The 26,659-nt window shown below is 36.6% G+C and overlaps 1 protein-coding gene and 1 pseudogene across 18 annotated transcripts in view; both read left to right on the top strand.

Moving 5' to 3' along the window:
* The window catches only part of ROBO2 (roundabout guidance receptor 2), a 1,716,380-nt gene that overhangs the window by 890,726 nt on the left and 798,995 nt on the right, over positions 1–26,659 (top strand). The gene's annotated exons all lie outside the window — the stretch shown is intronic.
* Positions 23,666–25,111, top strand: LOC112850405 (enolase-phosphatase E1 pseudogene; annotated as a pseudogene).

Here is a 26,659-nt window from a genome sequence, read left to right as displayed (position 1 = left end):
TGTCTATTCTCATTCATACCTTCCCAGTTTGTGTGTTTTCATATTTTTCCAGACTTTATTACTTTCAGCTGCCCACTCATTTCTTTAATTAAAATGTCTTATTATCCATCTTGTCCTGAATATTTTAATTGAGTGTACAAGTTAAGATTTAGTCAAGAGACAGAAGCCACATGAGTGATTTGAACATGGAAAGTTTCATATTAATATAATGGTTAAGTAGTAACAGGATATTAACCAACAAAAGGATGAAGAGAACTTCAAAGAATTCAGAAATAGCAAATATGGAGAGCAGGTACTACCTTTAGGGAGAGACATAGTACCCAAGGAAGAAGCAAACTTGTAAGAGGCCCCACTACCTACCTCTTGCCCTGTCCCCCAATACTGAGAGTCAGACTTTTTTGGAGAGGGTATGGCAGTGATTGCTGGATGGCACAGTTAGTTGAGATGATGCAGATCAACCATAGCTAACATGAAACTGTCTGCCAGGTTCCCATGAAAACTTCCTGGGAAAGATGTTGGCTTGTGAGCTCGCCAAACTTACAAGGAAGCTTCCCTGGGGGTTCTAGGAAGCTTCCTGGAATGTGAGAACCACTAGATGTCCTCCACTCAACTTGTAGTCATGTACTAGGAAAAAGAATTAGTTAGAAGTTGTACCAGAAGCAAGCAGAGAACCCCTTCTCCGAAGGTGTCCCCCCAGCACCTGCTGCCAAAAAAGGCTTAACATCTTGCCAGCTGGAAAGGAAGACATGTTTCCAGGATCCAGCATCAGTAGCATGAAACCGGGCAAAGAAACATGGAAAGTGGAAAGGCACAAAACTTTGATGACTGGCACAGTGGGTATGCCACGAAATTATTGCATAATGTGCTTTTTATCACCACAAAGTTCCCTTTTTAGAGCTGAATAAGATGAAAACAATGTCATAATTTTTATTTTCAATATAAACAAACAATACTTCCCCCAAATAAGGTGGCTTTTAATTCATGGATAATCTTCAATCTCAGAATTTCCCCCAGTGTTGTAGTATCCCTCAACAAGTTCCTTACCTCTCCATACAGCAACCTTGAAGAGAAATGTTGCCAATTGGTTTAACAATGATAGAAGTCCATCTTCTTATAGCCTTAGCTTAAAAAAATCTATAGTATATATTTCTGCCTGTTTTTACACACGGCAGTGTACGTTTCATAGGATTGCTTGTGACCGTCTCCTCAATGACCCTGCCATTATCAGTGTGAGGAGCGAGAAAACGAAAACCAAAGCTGCAGATGTGTTCCTAGAGCCATCTGGCTCCTTTGGAAGGTAATTTACTTACCTAAAAATAACCACATGCATATGGACAAACCCCTCCCCCTTACCATAACATATTCCTAAAACTGTTAACATTCATCCCATTGACTTTACAAAAACAGCATTTCTCCTGTGCGCACTGTTCTTTTGTTAATATTCATATGTGATATCTCAGGAAAAGAAGCAACACTCACACGTCCTAGGAAGCAAGAAAAATCTGTTGATTAGTTTTTTTTTTTTTTTTTTTTAAATCAAAAGCATTCTTTTGGGCACATTCAATCAGTGGGTTTGTGTTTTTTTTCTCTTAAGTAGCTATAATAGTGCCACATTTTGAAGCAGCAATTTAGAGTTTGATTCCAAACTAATTTTTCATATGCAGAGTTCTGAAAGGTAGATTTCCAATAGGCTATGATCATCTTAGAAAATTTCTGGTTGTGCATAGCTCTGCCAGCATTGAAAATTTGAATTCTTCAAGCATGGCATTACAATCTGCCATGTAGAAAGAATAATGTAAGGCACACCCTAGGCCGTCATACATCATCCTTTCATTGTTTGGTTGAATAACGGTGAAGGCAGTTTAAGGTTGTGGGTATGATCCCTTCCACTGCTTTAGGGAGATGATGGGGTAGCCTTATCAGCCCAGCATTTCCTTTCAGTAATCAGTGGAAGAGTTAACTTATGTAACATCTTTATACTATGAAATGCTAATGGTGAATGCAGAGGTAATGTCTACACACATCAGCTGAGTGGTCTTCAGCTACTGGTGGGCTTGAGTGGCATGGCCCAAACAATATAAGCATGCTTCAGAGGACTAGATATATGTAGGACCACCCATGGGTAATGTTCTGTTCTTGTATGGGCTCATTCTTGAATCTCTTAAGCTGAAGATATATGACATATAAATACCTAGCACATTGCCTGTATTCCAAAATATAAACTAGTTCTCGTTAGTAAAATTGGTTTAAAAGGAAACTATTGATTTTATGCTAGTCTCCATAATTTTACCTGACTTACGCATTCCCTAAATTATAATGATGCTCTTTTACATTTTTAACTTGTCAAAGTGTTTTTAAATAGCCTAGAAGTAAGAGCAAAGTGGAGAAACAGCTGTCCCTTGTTATTTTGTTTCCTGAATACAAATAGTCTTAAATTGCTGTAAATGGAAAGGTTGGAATGAATTCAAACACTGCTTGTTTAAATACACTCAGCCTGATGTTTGTGTGTTGGAACCTCTGGAGAGGGCAGCACTAGAAAATGCTCCACATTAACTTGTCGCACATGACAATATACGGTTATGGCTTCTCTTTCGTTTGTTAGGTAGAGTTGCTGTGGTATTGTATAGAAATTTTTGTGACAGTAAACCACAAGAGATTTGAACAAAGATATCTGAAAAGCAGCATTAGCTCCTGAAACATTTAGAGTAATTTTTATTTAACTCCTCTTAGGAAAACAAAAGCCCTTTTGGACTTACACAGTTAACTGAGGTCAGGGGGGTATTTCAGAGTTTTATATGTCAGGGAAGGAATGAATGGATACACGTAGTCTTTGCTCTTTCCTTCCCGCTTCTGATCACTCACCATTTGAGAAGTTGGTCTATATGTAAAGGCCAAAAGAAAGTGATTCATCTGTTTTTCCTCCAAAACCCATTAGTTTAAGGTAAGCCCTACTCCCAGGATGTTCTTTATAAATAGAGCTTTATCCAACAGTTTTATTGACTATGTGGAATTAGAAAGATTGTTTAACAAATTCTTTCTTCTAAGTTTGAGTAAACAGCAGCAGAGAACGTTAAAGAAACGTTAAAGAAACCAAGGTCACATTTAGTGGCACAGTCACAAATGAGTTTTTGGTGTTCAGACTCACCATGCAGTATTTTTATCATAAAATCATTCTCACAATTCAGGTTAAGGACTCTCTGTAGCTGGCATATTACTCTACAGAGTAAGTGTAGTGTACTTACTCTGCAGAGCACCTCATTCAGCCACTTCCTCCAAATTCAGTATTACATTATTGCCTAATATTACAGACTCTTTTCCTATTAGTCTCACCCACAAACTCACTGCTGAGCTCATAACATGAAAGCTTAGGTAAAATATTGGTATGCTAAACCTTTGAAATTACAACTGCTATGATTTGACTACCTCACAGATTCTCGAAAGGTGATAAAGTGACAGTACCAACCAAGTAAAAAGGAAGAAAAAAGAGTAAGGACCGTTAAGAAATTAGACTTATTTATTTCAGAAAAAATAAACCGTGAGATGAGCTTAAAATAAAGAGTTGTAGATACGAGGTAAGAATCAACTGTTCTGTACCCTCACCACAGATCGAAACTAGAAGATAAGGTAAAATTATGTCATTAGTCATGGTCACAGACTTATTTAAAGCAACACCCTGAATACAGTTGTGAGAGACCTGAATTCATGTCTTGCCCTTGCTTTGTGCCTTTGGTAAACTGGTGACCCTTTCCTTGAGTCTCAATTTCTACTTCACTGTGTGGCTATGAGGAATAAATGAAATAATATATAAAGTCCCTATCTAGCACAATGCTGGCTCATGGTAGGTGTTCAGTAAATAATTCCTGTTTTGTTTTTTTTTTAATTTTTTTAACATTTATTTATTTTACATATATATGTGTGTGTATATACACACACACACACACACGATATATATATGGGGGAGAGAGAGAGAGAAGAGAGAGAGAGAGAGAGAGAGAGAGAGAGAGAGAGAGAGAGCATGAGTGGGGGAGGGGTAGAAAAAGAGGGAGAAACAGCCTCTGAAGCAGGATCCAGGCTCCAAGCTGTCAGCACAGAGCCCAACACAGAGCTCGAACTCACGAACCACAAGATCATGACCTGAATCAAAGTTGGACGCTTAACCAACTGAGCGCCCCAAATGATTCCTGTTTTTATTTTATTTATAGTCATTTATATTTTATAATCATAACATATAATATACATTGTATTAATAATTTTAATTAATTAAATGATTTATGTTAATAATATTTAATTCATATTATTCTTCCATTTAGACACAATATATTTAAATATAACAGTATATTAATTGTATATATAACTGCATATATAATTATATGTAGAATAATGTATATTATAGATGTACAATATATAATATATAATTGTATTTATAATTGTGTAATTCTTTTTTATTTATTCTTAGCACTAACTTAATGTTCATTGTATGGTATGGAAGGAGAGCAAGAAATAAAACTTATTAGTGCACTAAAATGAGTAGAGCACAGGTGTGTATTACTGAAAGGCATGAGCTATGTTTGAAAATTCATTCATTAATTAGGTTCTCGGAGGCACTCTCCCATTAGTAGTAACAATTTGCTAGGCTGTTTTAAACATAAAATATTCACTTTCACAATAAAAATCCATGTTTATGGGACATGTTTCCACATAACTGACATAAAATGTATGTAAGTATATACAATCACCTTGATATGCTTATCGTCCCTTATCCTCTGTGTTGTTTCTGATCCTTATATAGTGCAACAGCTTTTGAATAAAGCTCACCTTGCCATTCCTGTCAAAAAACAGAACTTTTGGTAACCTCTTCTCACAGAGAAACAAATCATCTTTTCCCTTTTACAACTGACTGCCTTTGAGCCCCTCCTGTGTGGCTTTTTCTAGTCTACATGTTGTCTTATGATTTTTCCCTAAGTGCCTTTCATAGTTCAGCATCCTCCCTTTCTCTTTTCCCTTAGCCCACAAAAAGCCTGAGTCCCTTCAATCCAATTAAAAACCCTCCCTTAATTCTGCCTTTCCTAAATCACCTTCCCTTTTGATTTCTTCCCCTAAACCCCCAGAACTCATTTATTCTATATTTGCAGTTTCTGCTTCCTCAGCTTTCATAGGCAGCCTGCTCTAATCTTCTTTTCTCTCAGTAAGGTACTGAAAATGTCCTCTCAAAAATGCTACTTATTGTTAAACCCAGTCATGTATTTTCAGACTTTTTATCTTAGTTGATGTCCTGGCAGCATTGGATGGCATCTCCTCTATCCTTACAAAAATCTCTTTTGAGGGACCCTCCCTGTACTTTATCCTCATTCTCCTCCTGCATTAAATTCCTGTCTTGATTTCTTCTCAAATTCTTTTCCCTTCACCCTTTTAGATGCTATGTTTTCTATGGCAACATCCTCAGTCATCTTCATTTTCATGTATAATGAGGAGCTTTAACAGATATTATTTCTCCAGTCCTGGTCTCTCTTTTTTGAAGTCCCAGCATAGATTTCCCAATGATTTCCAGAACATAATTTCTTGAACACCCACAACTCAGTCTGTCTTCTTATACATGCTCTTCCTTCAGTATTCACCATCTTGATTATTGCAAGAAATATTTGTGTTATTTGTGGACCTCAGCCATTGTAACACATTTTTTTCCCTCATCCTCACAACTGACTAGCTTCTATCAGTTCTGTCAATCACTTCAGAAACATCTGTTGTGTTCCCTGCACTCAATTTTTGCTATTGTTCTAATTCTTTGCAGAGGGTTCTCCTTTTTTATTTTTTTCTTTTCTAATCCATCTTTCATAACTCCAACAGAATATCCTTCCCAAAGCAATGTCTAATATTATCTCCTACTCAGAAAACATTTGTTTGTTCCTTATTGCTTACATAATAAAATATAATATTTTTAGCATTTTCTACAATCTGGACTTTGTCACATCCTACGTCCTTCAGGCAGTCCAAGAATTTTCAAAATGTTCTCTACTTCATGACTTTGCTTGTGCTGTTTCCCTTCCCTGCCTCTTTATTCTACTCATATTTCAAAAATACAGATCAAAAGTCACACTTTGGCACACCCCAGTTAAGATTATTCTCATTATCTTAGAGTTATCCTTCTTGTTAGCACTCATCACAGTGCACCTAGGTTTTCTTCAATAGATATTAAGCCTAATTACTACATGTGATATACAAAATAATACTAGACATATTGTGTACATTTAGAAGCATCCTGGTCAAAAATATATTCATAAGCTGTTAAGAATTGGGGAAGGGTTGTTTTATTTTCTTAATCATAATCTTTCTCTCAATGCTATTTGTATACATAATAAAAAGAATATTTTCAAATTAAAAATATGCAATTTTACAATATGATAAGTCCAATGATCTATTTAAAGAACTTTGAAAACACACTTGCTGATTTTAACAAATCTACAAAACAGTCTTAGCACAGAAACAATATGGATTATTGTGAAAAATCTACTAGAATATGTAAAGGCATGAATTTGTATAGGGTTATATTTTTAGTAGGCATAACATTACATAATGTGTTTCTTGTAGCAATAAAGAGATGAGGCCTACATTTTAAGTTATTTGAAAATGTCTACAATATTAAATTAATCAGCTTTTCCCCAGGAGTCAAGTCATTGTAGGAGACCATTGCAGTCATTTGCTCCTGTGTCACCTTTATAAATCTGTGTTGTCTCTCATTTCACTTCCAATCATTTTTCCTTTCTTTAGCACACATATCTATGTGAGATAAAAATTATTAATGGCTTCTCAAATTAGTCTCTTAAAATGTCACAAACAAGAACAATCATTAGGATGCTTTGATTTATATTTAAAGGAGATTCCAATATAAATTGTCTTAAACTTTTCAGAAGACTTATTGGATCATGTTCCTATAAAGGAAAGAATTTATGTTGGCAAAATTAGCTAAATTTTGTGCTGAATGGGTCAACACGGACCCAGTTTCGTACCCAGAATACCACGTGCTGACTAGCTTAGGCCAGGATTACTGGAATTTACTGGAATAGAAAAGAATACTTATTTGTTTAGAAGACTCAAAGCAATCCATGAAGTAGAGGAAGAAAGAAGAAATCAATCCCTTTCAGATTACATGATTGCTATACATGAGGGGAAGGTTGAAATTAATAAAATGAATGTTGGGAAGACAAGTACAATGACCACCAATAAGATTAATTAATAACTTTGACTTCATTTAATGCTTTCACTCTGAAATGTTCTACATAAGACTGAAAATATTTAACACAAATCAATGAATTAATTAAAGTACTTTCATATTATATCCAAAGAAAGTAAAGACTTATTGAACTAATTTTCAATTTAATGTGTCTCTAAATAAGCATAGAATTTGAGGACTGTTGGATATTATGTCAGGCTATTTCCTGCCCTTCGTTAAAATCAATATGAAGTTATAGCATACTTATTAATGACTACGATTACAGAATTTATATAAGCCTCAGTCTTTGCCTCAATAAATTAACAACTCTGATTGTGGAGACAACACCTAAACACAGAAAATAATTGAAAAATGACACTATTTAATGCAACGTAGAGTGCTATTTAGAATCATGATACGAGATAAATGCTCCCTCAAGAAAGGAAAGTGTCTTTGTTGACTAGATGTAAAGGAGTTAGGCTTCTAGAAACATTTGGGAATTGATAGGACTCTGGAAGGGTGGTATAATTTGGATAAGTAGGAAAAAAGGAGACAAACCCATTTGAGGTAAAGAAAAAAAAAAGATAAACAAGTAAAAATGATTGCGGAAGGTGTTCATGGGGTATGAATGCTTGTGGGAGTGAGGAAGGATGGGACAAGGAGGTGGCAAAAGAACAAGATGTCTGCCTGGAGAGGGAAATCTTTGTTCAAGATTAATGTTAGAAGGCATTTTATAGTTAGGGTGAGGATGGGTTATACCTAAAATTTTAACACGAGGACAGATTTCAGAAGCATAAAAATTGGGCAGTCTTCATCTGAGGGAAAACATGATCAAAGCAGTAGTATTTCAAAAATGTATCAGTGAGACTCATACAAATTCAGACCATAAGAACAAAGAGAAAGACTAAAGTTCGCTTTTTGGGAGAAAGCACATGTCCCTTAAGTCCAGTGTGACAGGAAACGGTGAATGCGAGCATCTTATCAAAATTCAGTTTCAGGGTCAAGAAGTGCAGAAATTGGTTAGGACATTTTAGCTTTTACAAGGGACGGGACCTTGGACAAGTGAATTTACCTCTTGAGATTTCAGTTCCCACGTCTATAAAATGAAAGGGGCTTCAAATCCCTATTAGGTCTGAATATATAGTCTGCAGATGTCAAATATGTGAACAAGATAATTTCCTTTATCAGCCTCTTTCGCTTATTGAGACACAGGTTGGCAAAGTTAGGCAGGATCACACACGTAGCCCCCTCCTGCAATAAAAGAATAGTATGTAGTAATATATGATTACCACCACTTATCAGATATCAACAAAATTGTAATATTTTAATAAAAATTAAAGATTGTGGGATAGAGTGTTTTATCTGAGAATTATGAAGAAACGGACTATTTAGAAGACATATGTTATGTGGAAACACAAGAGTGTGAAGGGAAGTCAATGGTACATTTAGACCTTGATTGGTGCTGTATGGTGAGATTATACCAAAAATGAATGCACAAAGAAAGTTGTCTGGGGGCGCCTGGGTGGCGCAGTCGGTTAAGCGTCCGACTTCAGCCAGGTCACGATCTCGCGCTCCGTGAGTTCGAGCCCCGCGTCGGGCCCTGGGCTGATGGCTCAGAGCCTGGAGCCTGTTTCCGATTCTGTGTCTCCCTCTCTCTCTGCCCCTCCCCCGTTCATGCTCTGTCTCTCTCTCTGTCCCAAAAATAAATAAACGTTGAAAAAAAAAATTAAAAAAAAAAAAAGAAAGTTGTCTGTATTCCACAGCTGCACTTAACTCTTACCACCAGTCATTTACTGTCCTCTGTTCTCACACACCCATTCAATTCTTTGCTTCTCTCTCATCTCTTCCTTTCCTCCCTCCCTCTCTGCCTCATCTCACTCTTGTACACTTGTAAATGCACCCACGGGCACACCCACTCTCAAACCAACACAAGTTTTAAATATTTTTTTCAGTCAGTAAAAAATAATTGAAAGTGCCCACTATGTCATTGTGCTGGCTAAAATTAGGTATTCAAAGATAATAGCATCCTTCCTATTGCCTTCTTAGTAGTTGAACTATCCAAACACTCACTGACCATTTTCCAACAGTTTTTTTTTTCTTTTTGTTCCTTACTTTTGCTCATTTAAACTGGCTTTTGAAAATTCATGGTCCCAAATCTAAAGAATAAATTATATTTTTATCTGGAATTCATATTCTAACATCCAAGACCATGTACACTATTTGAATAAAACACACATAACATTTAACTTTTTAACTTATGAGAAATCCTTCTGAAACATCATGAGCAGACACCAGGGATTCTTGAATTTAAAACCAATGAGACTACCTCAAGGTCAGTTATACAATCAGCTCTGTCCTACTTGACAGATGGGATATAGGAACAATCTGTTATATCACATACTTAGTAATGATGATACCATTTGAATATTTGCTTTTAATTATTGCTTATATTTGATGAGCATTTATCTGGATATGAATGGTGGTCATTCAGGATATATTTGTTATATGAATGAATAAATGACTTTGAAGATGTCGTTAATACATTATATACTAGTAGCAATAAATGAAGGATTTCCTATATGATCTTCCACTGTGCTTTAGTTTGACCTGAAATGTTTCCAATATGTTTCTAATAGTTAAATGTTTTACGGGATTTTTGTATGTGACAGATATTGAATTTTTCCCAGTGCCACATTTGATTAAAAACAAATTCTCTGCCACTACCACCATCTTTGGTCCTTACATTCTTAACTTTGGCCCTTTTATGAATGAACTGTTATCCTCTTAACTTTGCTCACTACTTTTTTTAAATTTTTTTTTTTTTTTCAACGTTTTTATTTATTTATGGGACAGACAGAGACAGAGCATGAACGGGGGAGGGGCAGAGAGAGAGGGAGACACAGAATCGGAAACAGGCTCCAGGCTCCGAGCCATCAGCCCAGAGCCTGACGCGGGGCTCGAACTCGTGGACCGCGAGATCGTGACCTGGCTGAAGTCGGACGCTTAACCGACTGCGCCACCCAGGCGCCCCTGCTCACTACTTTTAAACAGTGTGCTAACTTGTTAGTTTGTTTAAAGTCTTAATTTTGGGGATGCCTGGGTAGCTCAGTTGGTTAAGTGTCAGACTTTTGATCTTAGCTCAGGTCTTGATCTCAGGGTTGTGAGTTCAAGCCCTGCTTGGGTTCTGTGCTGGATGTGAAGCCTACTTAGGAAAATAAAAATAAAGCTTTAATTATTGAAAAAATTCTTTTGATGGGGAAAATATGGATTTTATTTTTTTTAATGTTTTAATGTTTATTTACTTTTGAAAGAGAGAGAGATAGCGCAAGTGGGGGAGAGGCAGAGAGAAAGGGAGACAGAATCAGAAACAGGCTCCAGGCTCTGAACTGTCAGCTAGAGCCTGATGTAGCGCTCGAACTCACACACTGTGAGATCGTGACCTGAGCCGAAGTCATACACTCAACCAACTGAGCCACCCAGGTGCCCCAATATTGATTTTATTTTTAATTGTTTCATTTTCTTTAGGTTTTCCTTGTCTTATGTGTTTTCATTTTTATTTAATCCACATAACTTTATGTTTTTCCTTAGAGAGTCCAAATACTTTATAATTCCCCCTTTGAATTTTATTTGATCCGTGTGTTGTGCAGAAGTATATTATTTAATTTCCAAGTATTTGGAGATTTTCCAGGTAGTTTCCTTTTATTTATTTCTAATTTACTTTCATTGTGGTCAGAAAAATTGTTTTGTAAGTCATGAATCCTTTTGAATTTATTTAGACATACTTTATGAACCAGGATATCGTCTTTCTCAATAAATGTTCCTTACATGCTTGACAAGAATATTTATTCTGCTTCTGGGTGGAATGTTCTGCAAATATCAATCAGGCCAATTTGGTCGATAGTGTTCTTCAAATCTTTTGTATTCTTAGTGATTTTCTGTCAAAATGCACTATCAGTTGTTGAGAGCAAGGTACTGAATTACTGACTGTAATTATGGAATTGTATATTATATTATGTTATATATATATATTATGTTATGTTTTATTATTATATGACAAAATGCCTTTTCTCATGTCATGTTACCAAGTTAATGTTACCAGCTACATGCATTGTATTTAGGTAGGGCATTTTTTTCTTAAAATTTGTTTAAATTTATTTATTCTGAAGGAGAGAGATTAATCAGGGGAGGGGCAGAGAGAGAGAGAGGGAGAGAGAGAATCCCAAGCAGGCTTCACGCTATCAGCACAGTGCCCCATGCAGAGCTCGACTCAAGAACCATGAGATCATGACCCCAGCCGACTCCAAGAGTCAGACGTTTGACAGACTGAGCCACCCAGGTGCCCCTGGATAGTGCATTTTTATTATAATGCTTCACCATAGTTTTCCATACTATAGTTTGCCATTCAAGCAACTTTATAAAACTAAGGAAAAGTGAGTTGGAGAAGACGGATCTTATTTTACACTAAACCGCAGTTGCTGCATAGTTCAAACACTTTAGATTTGTAGAATATTTAAGATACTACGTAACGCATGTACTAAAAATCATTCATTGTGCTAGGTGGCTTCAAATTAATCATTAAGCAATTTGTAAAAAAATGCTCAGTAAGAAACAACTGCTATATAGGTATTTGGTTCATATAAATAAAAGTATTTATATTAAAGGAGTTGGGATATTTTAGAAAATATTTTATATCTCAAAGAGTTGAACCATTTTAAACAGTGTTCTTAACATTTTACAGTTATTTCTAAACCACATTTTATAGTTATTTCTAAATTTTCTATGCTTTTAAAAAGTCCTAAATGTGAAAAAAATTTCATAATGCAGTTAGCTCACAACTTTCACTTGGATTCACAAATTAACATTTTACCAGGCTTATTTTAGCATCCTCTATTCATGAATATTGTTAACATATTGCTATTGTTGTTGACTCACTTGATGGCAAACTACAGACAACATATCCCCTTACTCTAAATAATTCAAAGGGTCTCTCCTAAGAATGAGTATAATCTGTTTATAGCCACAGCATAGTCAAATTCAGTATATTTAATATTCATGCCATACTATCTAACATACTGTCCATATCTAAATTTTTCCAGTTGTCATAATAATATATCTTATGGAATTTTTTTCTCCATCTAAGATTACCTTGAGGACCAGACTTTGAATTTATTTTTGCCTCCTTAGTGTTCTTTAACTTGGAGCATTTTCCAGACTGTATGCACAATGTTCTTAAAACTGAAGAAGTAATATTTTTCACCTAATGAAATGTGAATGTACATGCTGTACATTATTCAAAAATACCTTAGCTTAAATCCACATTTGGAGATTTGGCATAAAAATGCATGTATTTTTTAAAGTAAAAAAAAAAGTCCATTTAAGGAGTTAGAGTATGTTCTGAAAAGAAATAGTTCCAGTGGGAGTCTTTTGGAGCATTTAGTCACAGACCTGCCTTGGTATCTTAAGAGCAGTCAATCCTTTTAGTTCCTGTCAAAATCAGATTGGATAAATCACCGCATAAACAAAACTATTCTATAATCACTGAGGATAGTTTTTAAATCATTATGTTTTTAATTTTGTGTTTTTAATTTGTAAGTGTCCTTTGCTGATCTATATCCTGAAGCTGCAACAATGCTGGTATTGTTGTTCGGTGTTTGGGCTCTGGAAGAAGACTTATTTTTAACACTTGCTCTATCCCTTATCAGCTGGGAATTTTTGGATAGGCTCTTCAAAGTCATTGATTTCACATTCTTCATCTGTAAATATAGTGGATAAAAATAGTATCTCCCAGTATGGACTTTGTGCACTGAGTGGCACATGGTTTGTATTAAATAACCATTAGCTATCATCAGCTTATTAAACCGCCAAACTGTCATTTCTTAAATATTTGAATATTCTGCTCTACTGCAACTGGAAGCAACCATGTATACAACCCATATATTCCTTAATGTAAAATGCTTTAAAAAAGAAAAAAATGACATCATTAATACACATAAATTGCAAAGCATAGGAAAGTAGTCACCCAACTTATTACTTTCTAAATATAAAAAGGAAAAAAAAAAACTCACAGCAAGAATTCCCTAAAAACAACGAGGAATTACTGTTGAGAATGAAAATGCAAATTAAATAAAAGTATTTCATGAAACAATAGCTAAGCACTGTAGGAATTCAATGGGGTGTAACATTGGGCCCATCCATGGTAGAATTTAAAGTCTGGTTGATGAAATAAAGCACATGGGAAAATATAAGATTTTGTTGAATTAATCCTGCTAAAAAACCTAATTGAATATTAGCACTACACAGAAATGACCTTTACAAAATTTGAACAGAGGGGATGCCATCGTGGGTTTCACTACAGAGGAACTGGGATATTGATTTGGACTTTGAAGATAGTTAGGATTCAAATAAGAGGGAAAAGGAAGAAATTAGGAAGGGATTGGTAGTGGATATTCCATTCAAGGGAGTGATGATATACATATAGATAAAGTGTGCACACGCGCGCGCACACACACGAGCAAGCAGAAATAAATCAATCCACCTTATGTAAAACATTTGTTTGGGTAAAAGTAGCCAGCAATGTTGGAGAATAGAACTGATCCAGATTCTAAGGGATTGATACTTCATATTGTAGACAATCATATTAATCAAAAATTCTGAAATTAGCAAATGTCATTCCTGAGTTGCAATTATCCAGAGTTTTTGGTTCACGTCTTGCTAAAATAAGCAAAATAATATATTGTACTTGTAAACAGAGCTCAAATATTCCAAGGGAAGTCAAGAGACAAAGGGGCAGGATTTAGGAAGCCCCAGATAAAGGAGAAATAGGAATTATAGGAAAGTATTCATCATAAATATATTCTAGTTGGGACCCTCCCGCTTTTGCTTGGGGCCTATCAAATTAAGAAAATAAACTCGAGGGGTGCCTGGGTGGCTCAGTTGGTTGGGTGTCCGGCTTCGGCTCAGGTCATGATCTTGAGGTTCATGAGTTTGAGCCCCGCTTCAGGTTCTGTACTGACAGCTCGGAGCCTGGAGCCTGCTTCGGATTCTGTCTTCCTCTCTCTGCCCCTCCCCCGCCTGCTCGCTCTCTCTCTCTCTCTCTCTCTCCCCATCTCTCAAAAATAAGTAAACATTAAGAGAAAAAAGAAAAGAAAGAAAGCAAACTCCAGCTATCTTTTCTACCTTTGTGACACTCTCCCAAGATTGTAAGTCCCTGAAGGTAACGTCGGTCATGGGTCAGATATAAACCACATGCCCACTCCTTGGCTATATCTGAGTGGTGAATACAAAGCTCTGATCCTTTCTATTACAGTAGTAGATGGAAGGCAGCTGGATTTCCATAGTACCAGGACAATTCACAGTGAACAGAGATAAATCTCCAACAAAAATAGTGTGCTTAGGAACAGAGGAGGGGTGATATAAACCAGGTAGCCAAAAAAGAAAATGTCTACAACATAACAAAAACAACATTTTAGAGAACTAAGATCTTGGAGTCTGTGCAGGAGCCAGTGGATTAAAAAAGATCCAAAGAGGAAAAATTACAGACTTGTACTATTCCAGATAAATGGTAATAACATTCTGGACTCAGGGACACATGTGACCCCAGATGACAGAGCTTCTGATTTCCATGTTTAGATTCCTAACACTCTGCTGTGGACCTGAACAGCATTCCTCTATATTTTTCTATGTCCCTAAAATTTGGTCTTTATAATTCATATAAGCTAAAACCACAAATATAAAGGGGGAAGCAAGATGAACAATAATGGAATGCATAGTTGTAGCAAAACTGCACTAAACCAGCCAGCATTTGTGGCATTTGTTTGGGTGGGGGCCAGTAAATTGCTTTTTTGTTGTTGTTAGGAGAAAACATTAACAATTCTGACATCCCTGTCTTCTCTTTTTACTGTACATGTAATAAATCCAATTTCATCAGCCTTGAAAGTGCTAATAAAAGATAAATGGTAGCTTTATAAAAGGCACCACTATTAAGAACATATAACAGAAAGGGCCGTTGTTGTTTTTTTTAATGCCACTTAATTCAGCACATATTTTAAAAAGGTGAATTAGACATTTCTAAATGCTCATGATGGAAGGACATCTTTCATACATAAATCTAAAAATATTTTCTTAAGGCGAATTAGAAGTACAATTTAATACAAATTTGTGTCTGGCAGCTAGCTGAAGCAGAAGTTGTCTATTTGCTGCAGCTGATGCCTATCAGACTTTGAGGCACAATATGTACCAGCTGAAGTCTGTCAACAGGGAGACCAGCATAAGGGCAACATGATAGTCAAAACAGGATGAAACCATAGTCTAAACAAGATGACGTGAGCATTTGTGCAATTAACAGCATCAGCAAAAGGAAGGTTGTGTTTGGAATATTCTGCCAGGAATCCAAAGAAGGCAGAATGCTTATTTTGCCATAATAATGTTATGCTACATCTGACTAAATAGAATCAATGGCATGATGGGAAACTCTGCATAGACAGTAGTAAAGGGTAGAGTGGATGATGACAAAGTCTTAAGATTGAAAACGTTACCATGGCTGTTGCTATTGTAATCTGAACCCATTTTAAACCTAATATTCATTCCATCACTCATCTATGACTGTATTTAGAGACTATTAGCTGCTAATTTTGTACCAGGCATTGTACTGGCTTTTCAGTATTCATTATTTGATTTACCTTTTAATTTTGTCTTTATTTAACATTTATTCATTTTTGAGAGACAGAGCATAAGCAGGGGAGGGTAGAGAGAGAGAGGGAGACACAGAATCCGAAGCAGGCTCCAGGGTCTGAGCTGTCAGCACAGAGACGGACATGGGGTTCAGCTCTCGAACCGTATATCACGACCTGAGCCCAAGTGGGATGCTTAACCAACTGAGCCACCCAGGCGCCCCATTATTTGATCTAACTTTTAAAACAATGTGTGTGGTCCCCATTATTAATAACATTTCACAGATGACAAAACCACAAGGAAGAGGTTTTTGTTTTGTTTTGTTTTGTGAGAGATAGAGATTGTACAAGTGTGGGGAGGGACAGAGGGAGAGGGAGAGGGAGAGAGAGGATCTTAAGCAAGCTCCACACCCAGTGCAGAGCCCAAAGGGGTTGGGGGGGAGCAGTGAGGGAGCTTGATCTCAGGACCCTGAGATCATGACCTGAGCTGAAGTCAAAAGTCAGTTGCTCAACCTACTCAGCCACCCAGGTGCTCCCACAAGGAACAGTTTTAAAAACCACTGTAGTGGAAAGAACTGTGAAGTTAGGCAAATCTAAGCTGAAATATCAGTTCCGCTTTGCATAAACTCTAGGGATTTTACATAAACCACTTTATTTTTCTTGACTTTGGTAATTTTTAAAATACAAACCTCGAACAAGTATGAGGGTTAAAAGAAATTACTCACTTCTTTTCACATGATTTTTGATATGATGTAAGTATTCAATTAATAGTGGAATTGATATTATTATTGTGGTTATTAGGAGAAACAAGTTAAAAATGCTTTATAAATATGTCCTCATTTATGCAATGGATGAAACTCAGATTGTTAAGAGTACTAAGAACTTAAGCTTGTAATTGTAGGTTGCTAACCACGGGCATAGTGCTAAGCATCTTCTATGCCTTGTCTCATTTCATTGTCCCAGCTCTATGTGAGTGAGTTATTATCTCTATTTAACTGCTCAGGGACAGAGGCTATGGAAGTTTTGAACGCAGGTGATAATTTTACTTCAGAACTTCTCCTTCTCCAATCCAATGCTCACCTCACCTGTCTTTTCTTTCCATAGATTTAAAGACAACAAAAATAGACAGCATTGTCTCCTACTAATCTAGCAAGTAGAAGTTGAGTCCATCTTTATGGCATTTTCATTTGATATACAGAAGTATCTTGTAATTAGTTATATTTGTTTCTTTAAACACCATCAATTATAGCTTTTGCTCGCAATTTTGTCTTTAATGATGATTTTTAACAGCAATATTTAAAAAAATATATAGTATTTATTAATATCGGGTTTTATTCAAAATTTGCTTCCAGAAGAAGCATTGAGAGGTACCAAATGACTCAAAAAAGAGCACAAGTGCATCTATAGTGCATTACATTGTTATTATGGTAAATATTTTATGAGTGTTAACGAGAAATTTAAAGCATTACTTCCTCTTGACAGGAATACAGGGGGTATTGACCTCTATGGTTAGTGCCATTTTCCTTAGTTCAGTTTCCTTAGCTATTTCTTGAGGATACAGTCATAATTCCCACTGCATTATATTTTTATTCTTATCGAACTATTTAGATTTGCAAGATTTTTACATCAAAACTCTTGTGATGATTTAAAGATTTGGTGAAATATACCTTCTCTTTGTGTCTAAGACCCTGCTGCTACTTGAGAGCAGAAAGACATCATCTGGTTGCTTATCAGAAATGCAGCATCTGAGGCCATACTGCAGACCTGCTGAATTGAAATCTACATTTTTTCAAGTTCCCCAGATGAATTGTCTGTACATTAATATTTTAGAAGCATTGTTCGTGAAAACACAAGCAGTAGAAGCTATGATTTTGCTGGGAATAACTTTCATGTATGGTGAGAACAGGGGAAGATTTAGGATACCTTAGTTTTGTAGTAAGAAGAGTTTGATTGCAGGAGGAAAAAAAGAAGAAAAAGAAAACCTGATATATTTTCAGATGCAGAATATAGGGTGGAATTGTTGAACTGTATCATCTGTTAAATATAGGAGTTCTACATTTAATGGATTTAGGTTATTTTATTCACTTAGTAAAGTTAATTTCCGTAGAGGTAATCTGGCTCCTTGTTGCTAAGGGATTTTGGCATCTTTTTTGTTGTTGTTGTTTATTTGTTTGTTTTCTCAACACTTACATTATTTGTATAAATAGCATGTTTATTTGGGGTTACGATGTTTCATGTAATTAAGAATTAGTTTGGATGCAACTGTTATGAATGATAGTCTAATCTACTGGGAATATGATATAGGTTTCTAATCTTCCTCAACGATTTCACATTACCAAGCAATTTTAATATAAATTCTTCTGGATCAGTGGAAACTTCACACCAATCAATCAGAACATATAGAAAGATCTGTGTATGTAGTGAATTACATATGCAAATAAACTACTTAATCAGAGAAATGATTTTTCACATCAAGGCTGTGAGGTTCAGATCATAGGGCAGTAGCAAGTGAAAACCATGAATAGTTTTGTTTTTTTTTTAAGAAAAATGCTTAAATTATCTAATTTAACATTACATATTTGAGCCTCTGCATTTTCCTCAGCGGTTTTCCTCTGAGCCTTACTTATACCTGGATCCCATTAGTTCCATAAGTGGTTTATCCCAAATAAGATTTTGGAGTTTCATTCGCACGTACCTCATAATATACCTACAGCTATATACCTCTCATAATATAGCTACAGCTATGTACCTACAGCTATCGATGTCTCCGAAAAGCAGAAGTTTCCTTCAAATTGTATAAGATTTTATTTTCCTTTCTCAGCATTCAATTTAGAGGTTTCCCTTTTCCACCATTGTCTCTTTCTTCTGCCTAAGAATAAAGGAGAAACAAAAACCTATACACTACCAAAATAGAAATGTATTTACTGCATTAGAAAGATCAACAGAGTAGTGGCTTTAGGCTAGTAAAAACAATTAATCAGGGATAGCAAATTGAAGGAAACAAAGAGGGAGGGGGAAGAGGGGAAGGAAGAGAAGGAAAGGAAGAGGAAGGAGAAACAGGAGTAGGAGAAGAGGTAGAGGAGGAGAAGAGTGAGGAGAAAGAGAAGGAGGGAGAGAGGGAGGAGATAGGAGGAGGAGAAGGAGAGGAGGAGGAGAAGGAGTAGGAGAATGAGAAGGAGAAAAAGAAGAAGAAGAGGAAGGAGAAAGACCAACTGTTAAACCAGGAAGGCCTTCTGAAAGATCTTTTAGACAATATCCAAATTGTTTGTAGTTTGGACTTATATGAACATTCTCATTGATGAAAATGTAGTCACCTTTATTTATTTATTTATTTATTTATTTATTTATTTATTTTTGTAACTTACAAAATCAAAAATTTCATAGCCTACTAGAACCTTGTAACCTTGGCTTAAAACAAAAGTTAAAACCCCAATACCATAGTTCACAAAATGAAATGTTGGGGTTATTTAGCAATTTAATTTGCTTACTTCTCATCTGTGTTCCAGAAATGATATTATTTTTGGTGGTTGAAATAAAATTCATCCCAATTTAATGATGACTTTTGGAATGTGGTATAGAACCAAAACCTGGATAAAAAAAAATTGCATTAGGGGTCTGGGTGGCTCAGTTGGGTAAGCCTCGACTTCAGCTCAAGTCATGATCTTGCAGTTTGTGAGTTCGAGGCCCTATGCTGACAGCTCAGAGCCTGGAGCCTACTTCAGATTCTGTGTCTCCCTCTCTCTCTGCCCCTTCCCAGTTCACACACCGTCTCTGTCTCTCTCAAAAATAAATAAACATTGAAATAAAATTTTAAAAAATTGCATTAGGGCACCTGGGGTGGCTAAGTTGGTTGAATAGCCTACTCTTAATTTTGACTCAGGCCATGATTTCACAGTTCATGAGTTCAAGACACACATCACCTGCTGGGAATTTTTCCTCTCCCACTCTCTGCCTCTTTCTCTCGCGCTCTCTCTCTCAAAATACATAAATAAACTTAAAAAAATAAAATTGTGTTAGATCTATTGCTTTTTCTTCCTTGGTCACATCTGTCATTCTATGATAGATGCAATTGATCATAAAGGACATATAGACATAGATACAGATTTAGATGCTAGATATGCATACATACCCTACTGGAAAAAAACAATGCAGTTGTTCTTTCACACTTCTAATTAACACAATAGTTATCCATTGCATGTATTGAAAGACATTTGTACTATTTGTGCTAGCTGGATTATGTTTAAGGTATACATATGCTAAACATCTTAACATGTTTAGAAATATGAAAGCCTGAAAATGAGTGGATTTCTTGTATTTTCACTTTTGCATTTCCATATGATATTTTGAAGAAGCAATACAGTAGTCCCACCTTATCCAGAGAGGATTGTTCCAAGATCCCCAGTGGATGTCTGAAAGTGATGATAATACCAAACTTTGCATATTTCCTGTTTTTTTTTTTTTTTTTTGCTGTATATACACACCTATGATAAAGCTTAATTTATAAATAAGGCACAGTAAGAAATAAAGAACAATAATAATAAAATAGAACAACATAACAACATACTATAATAAAAGCTGTGTGAATGAGGTCTCTCTAAATATCTTATTGTATTATACTCACCCTTCTTTTGATGATGTGAGATGACGAAACACGTACATGATGAGATGAAGTGAGGTGAATGACACAGGCATTGTGACATAGCACTAGGGTTGCTGGTGACCTATATGGACCTGTCCTTTTCCAAGGGAGGATCATCTGCTTCCTGACTACAGTTGAGCAGAGGTAACTGAAACTATGGAAATCAAAGCAAGAAATAAAGGGGGACTAGTGAACTTCAATTTACTATTAATGCTGCCAGCTTATTCTTCTCAACACTCATTATGTTTTTCTGGGCCAAAGGTGGTTTGAGAAAATTGTTCGTCTTTATATGTGTGCCTATTGAGTGGCTCTTCTGAGGTTATACAAGCTAAAATACCCTGTATGCTTAAACTCACTAAACTATTCATGCTTGCTTATTCTTTTTAAAATCATTTTAATTCAAAATTTTAAAATTAGTTTTTGACATTTTGCCTTGTCAATACACTAGCTGACAAAGGCAGTCAATCCATAACATGCTCTCAGTGATCATTGCTGTCAGCTTTTGACCAATACTGGTCTTTTTTCTATAATTTAGTGCTAATTCTGGCAGACTTTGTGATTCACATCTTTCCTGGAACTTAATTAAATAATTGAACAACAATCAACTTATTCACTCTCAGTGGCCCCGCAAGCTGGAAATGTCAATAATAATTCTCCTTTACAGAAGCAAATTCAGTGTTAATTTAGAGCTATTGGCCTGCTTTGTTAAATATGCCAAATACACACTTGGTTGTGTCTACTTAGTTGATTTACTACTGAATAAGAGTTTTGATTTTTCTCATGTATCTTTTTTTAGTAGAGGAAGGTGTGACATAATAACATACACACTGTTCCTGTTACATATTCAGAAGCAGAAAAATAACTTTTAAATGCATTGGCACTAATTTTCCAGAGATAATTACATAAAGAATAATAATATCTAATCTCACTTAAAAATAAATGAACATTTTTAAATATATTGAAATAATATTTATCATAGTTTTAAGCCCACAAGGCATTGTTGATTCCAGGATCAACATTCCAGGATCTGGCATTGTTGATGCCAGATTAGCTACCAGAACAAGTTGATCAGGCCAGGCATGAATCAGTTCACCTTGTCTCTAAGATAGGGTTCTCATTTTACTCATTCTGAAACTACATGGTATCAATTCATAGAAAATATCACACTCAGTGAAATACACATAAGACTAATGTATGAATCAAAATGACGGCCTACTGGGGAACCTGGGAGGCTGAGTGAGTTAATCAACCAACTCTCGATTTCAGCTCAGGTCATGATCTCGTAGTTCATGACATTGAGCCCCGAGGTGGGCTCTGCTCCGACAGCACAGAGCCTGCTTGCGATTCTCAATCTGCTCCTCCCCTGCTCAATTGCACATAATTTGCACACACTCTCTCTCTCAAAATAAATAAATAAACATTTAAAATCTATATATATTAAAAAAAACAGAATGACGAATCGTTAATGTTAATGGAAGATAACTGGTAAGGAGGCTACATTCTTGTGTTTGGAGATTGCCATATATTCTATGTATAAAAGTAATACTGAAAAATGGTTTATTATTATTTTTTAATTCATGCACAATGTGGGCCTCAAACCCACAACATCAAGAACAATATTCACACTTTACCAACTGAGCCAGCCAGGTGCCCCTGAAAAAAATGTTTTCTTATAAGACATCTATTGGAGTGAACACAGAGAAGGAAGTCATAAATTTAGGTAATCTGAAAAGTCATCCTCAGCTAAGAAACCTATAGACAGGCTATGGCCTTTGCCAGTGTGACTGGGTTTTCTGTCTGGCGCCTGCAACTCTCAACATTGTCCAAAAGCTTGATATTATCTTTTTTTAATATTCTTATTTTGATGACTTATTAAGAAAAAATTAACATAATTATCTTGTGAGGGTTCCAAAGTACTCATCTGCAAAGCTTGTACTAATATATAGTAAATGGGGAGTGTAAGAATGCAAATTTTCTTTTTTAGAAAGAATTGCAATTTATTCAGAGATTATATATTATTATATATTTTTTACCTTTTTTAGTATTAAATGTTCTTTCAGTCATGAAATTAAGATGAGAGATGACAAGAGATGACAAGATTTTTAGTGATTTCATAACACAATAAAAATTGGAAATGTGATTGTCCCAGAATTAAAGAAGAAACAATTTAGTTGTCATAAAAATATCAGTCTGGACACTACCTGTCTACATCATTACTTTCTCATGCTGTAGTGTAGAGCCAGAATTTCATAAAGCAGCACCTCATCTCTTGATTCTTGTAGGGATTTTTGTTCCGGAAAAAACAATTTGGTTGCCAGATTATCATGTATTGCATGGGAGCAATGCTTCTATGAATAAATCTGATATTGAATTAAATTAGTTATGAGTCCTGAGATGGCTCACAGTTTGCTGTGTAGGGGCATACCCATAAATGATGGTGCTAAATGTTTAAGGACAGGGTGGGGAAGGAGACAACTTGATTTGTAACACTGATGATCTCTGTGGTGTGGATACTCCCACTATGTTGGATTTCAGGTTACCACCATGATGTCTCTTCACTGAACTTGGGCTTGAGAAGAGATGTGCACAATCAGCTGAGCAAACTATTTTGATACAGGTTTCAGAAACCACTGCCCCAATGTATTTAACTATTTAGATTTTATTAGACGCATGTCCACAGTTTCCATTTAGTAACATGGATCGATGTTGAACTTAAAAAGAATGAACGGAATCCAATGTAAACAAAAACAAACAAAAAAATAATTGTAGAAAGTAATTTTAATTGTCACATTAAACATTTTTCCCAAGTTTCAACCCATGTGTTTCCAAATGACTCTATACCTAAGGCAATAGAATTTTGACAAAGATTATTATCTGTTTTATCACTTTTGGGTTGCTAAATTATACTATAATATAGTCCTTAGACTTGCTCTGTGGACATAAATTTCCCAGTAGGGAAATAACTTAGAAACCTGTCCTAAAGTCAAGGAAATCTAGGTCTCGGCCTCCGGGCCTAGGCAGCTCAGGAGCTCAGGCCCCCTGTGCAGTGGTCTCATCCACCTTGAGGGGCACGCAGTTGGTTCCCTTCCTCGTTTTTCAGACCCCCACGTGGTTGCAGAGTGGGAGATCCTTGCTGGACTGTCAGAAGTCCAGGAGGTGTTGGACTCCTCCCCCCTCCAGGAGGGAGGGCACAGCCGGCTCCCCCCTCTGCCCTTCCTTCCAGGAGGCCAATTCGGGTAGAGAAATGATCCTGCTTTCCGTGTCTGCTGAAGTCGCTGTGACTGCCACCCCAATTGTCTCAGTAAACATTTTATTTCCTTCCATCAAAGAAAATGTCAAAGACTATCTGCAGACACACTGGGAAGAAGAAGAGTGCCAGCAGGATGTTGTCAGTCTTTGGGGGAAACAGGCTGAAGAGGATCCCCACCTGGACTGGGCTGTTCCCATCCCTGCCTCCTCTGGGAACAGAGCAGATGACCTGCAGTGGGTGATCCAGGCCAGCGGTGGATAAGAGGTGCTGGCAGAAGTCTCTAGACTGAGAGACCACAGTGATGAAACAGCTGCAGAGCCTCAGGTGCAGGGCGGCATTCACAGCTGGGCACATAAAAGCAGCATTCTTTGACAATGTGGTTCCAGCGGTCAGGAAATGGAGACAGGCTGGAAGGAAGGTGTATATGTATTCTTCAGGGAGTGTAGAGGCCCAGAAGTTATCATTTGGCCATTCTACAGAGGGAGAGAAACTTGAGCTTGTTGATGGTCACTCTGATATCAAGATTGGACACAAAGTGGAGAATGAGAGTGACCAAAGGATTGCCAAAAGCCAACCAACAACATCTTGTTTCTGACAGACCTTACTCTGGAGGCCAGTGCTGTTGAGCAAGTGGATGTTATTGTCACTGAGCTGGTGAGACCCAGTCATGATGAGCGTTTGACAGATGAAAAGAATTACCACAGCCTCATCACATCCTTCTATGTGTACTGTACCTGCCTTCCTCAACCTAGAGAAGGACGACAAACCTGTCCTCACAAAGTTGTCCCTGGAGTCTATTTTTATTCTGATGGTAAAAGTAACTTACTTTGAAAACACATATATATGATGCATAGAGAGGGGAACCCTTTTGCACTGCTGATGGGAATGCAAACTGGTGCAGCCACTCTGGAAAACAATATGAAGTTTCCTCAAAAAATTAAAAATGTACTACCCTAGACACAGCAATTGCACTACTAGGAATTTATCCAAAGCTTACAAAAATGCTGGTTCAGAGGGGCAGATGCACCCCAATGTTTATAGCAGTGCTATCAACAATAGCCAAATTGTGGAAAGAGCCCAAATGTCCATCAACGGATAAATGGATAAAGAAGATGTGGTATATATTACAATGGAATACTACCTGGTGATGAAAAAATAATTTAAGTTTGCTATTTGCAACAACATGGATGGAATGAGAGTGTATTATGCTACGTGAAATACGTCAGTCAGAAAAGACAGATATCATATGATTGCACTCATACGTGGAATTTAAGAAACTCAACAGATGAACATAGGGGAAGGGAAGAAAAGATAAGATAAAAACAGAGAGGGAGGCAAACCATAAGAGACCCTTAAATATAGAGAACAAACTGATGGTTGCTGGAGGAGGGGTGGGAGAATGGACTAAATGGGTGATGGGCATTAAGGAAGGTACTTGTTGGGCGTGAGCACTGGGTGTTATATGTGAGAGATGAATCAGTGGGTTCCACTCCTGAAACCAAGACTATATGTTTTCTAACTAAAAAAAAAAAAAGCACATATACACATCCACATAGGTATGCAATTGTATATTTGCGTATGTTTAAATTGCCTTCCACAGGTACATAACTGAAATGAAAATCTCAGTTCAGTGAGAGATGTCCGAACAATATGTCTTTGGCCTTGCCTCATCATTGAGTTCTACTTATTTCCAAAAGCCTGGGAGTTTTGACTGATGGGAGCTGAGAAATATTCCAGCTCCCTCATTTGACACCTCCCTTCTCCAAACTTCACCAAACTGGGGCAACTATGAAGTATGCATTTTAAACTATATCAAGAACTTTCTTCGTGGAATTTATTTCTAGTGCCCACAATAACTGTCTGGATAATGTTTTTTATTGTACCTAACCTTACCTGTGTCACTTTCCTACCAGTGTTCTTCATTCTCCCCAAGTAAACCACCTGTATTTTAATCCTTGCCAAAGCAAAACACTAGACTAGGTTTACAATCTCATGGACAGGTCATGTACAGAGGTTAATTACCCATAAAATTTTAGGATATTATGGCAAATATTATTTCCCTGAGAACAAAAGTACCTGAGCTCTAGTCCTTGATTCTTCACAGTCTAGCTCTGAAACAAGGATACTTGTCTTCCCTGGACTCAGTCATCTCTCATAGTCAAATAAGGATTTGGATAGATAAATGATCTAGAGCCTCTTTCTAGACTAACTTTATGATTCTAAGACAGAAATCCCTAGAAGGATTGCTTCCATAAATGGTCTCTCATACTTTAGAAAATGAAGGTTTGGGTGCAGATAGATGTTTCCTAAGAACCTGAGAAGTTAGGTGCCTGTGTGGCTCTGTCATTAAGCATCTGACTTTGGCTCAGGTCATGATCTCACTTTTGGTGAGTTTGAGTCTCACATTGGGTGAGCTCAAGCCCTGCTTCAGGTAAAAACATGAGCCCTGGGTGAGACCCGCTTCTCTCTCTCTTTCTCTGTCTCCCTCCCTATCTCTCTCTGCCCCTCGTGGGAATCTCTCTTTCTTTGCCCCTAGCTCACTTGTGCCTCTCTCTTTCTAAAAACAACAACAACAACAACAACAACAACAACAACATAGAACCTAAGAAGTTTTGTGTATGCATTCATTCACTCATTCATTTATTCCACAGAATTTATTAAATATCTACTCTGCAAAAATCACTGTAGACATACATTCTTCAAAAGGCAGCTACTAGCCACATGTGACTAACTTTAAATTTAAATTAATTAAAATTCAATAAAACTAAAAATTCAATTGTCAGTCTCTCTAGCCACATTTCAAGTGTTCAATAGCTATTATGTGTCTAGTGCCTACTCTGTTGCATAGCACAATTATAGAATATTCCCATCACTGCAGAATATTATATTGGATA

The sequence above is a fragment of the Puma concolor genome, chromosome C2 (assembly GCF_028749965.1).
Source record: "Puma concolor isolate L17-30 chromosome C2, mPumCon1.1.hap2, whole genome shotgun sequence".
NCBI classification, from domain to species: domain Eukaryota; kingdom Metazoa; phylum Chordata; class Mammalia; order Carnivora; family Felidae; genus Puma; species Puma concolor.
The sequence above is the reverse complement of the archived record's forward strand: the minus strand, read 5'-3'. Positions and strand labels throughout refer to the sequence as shown.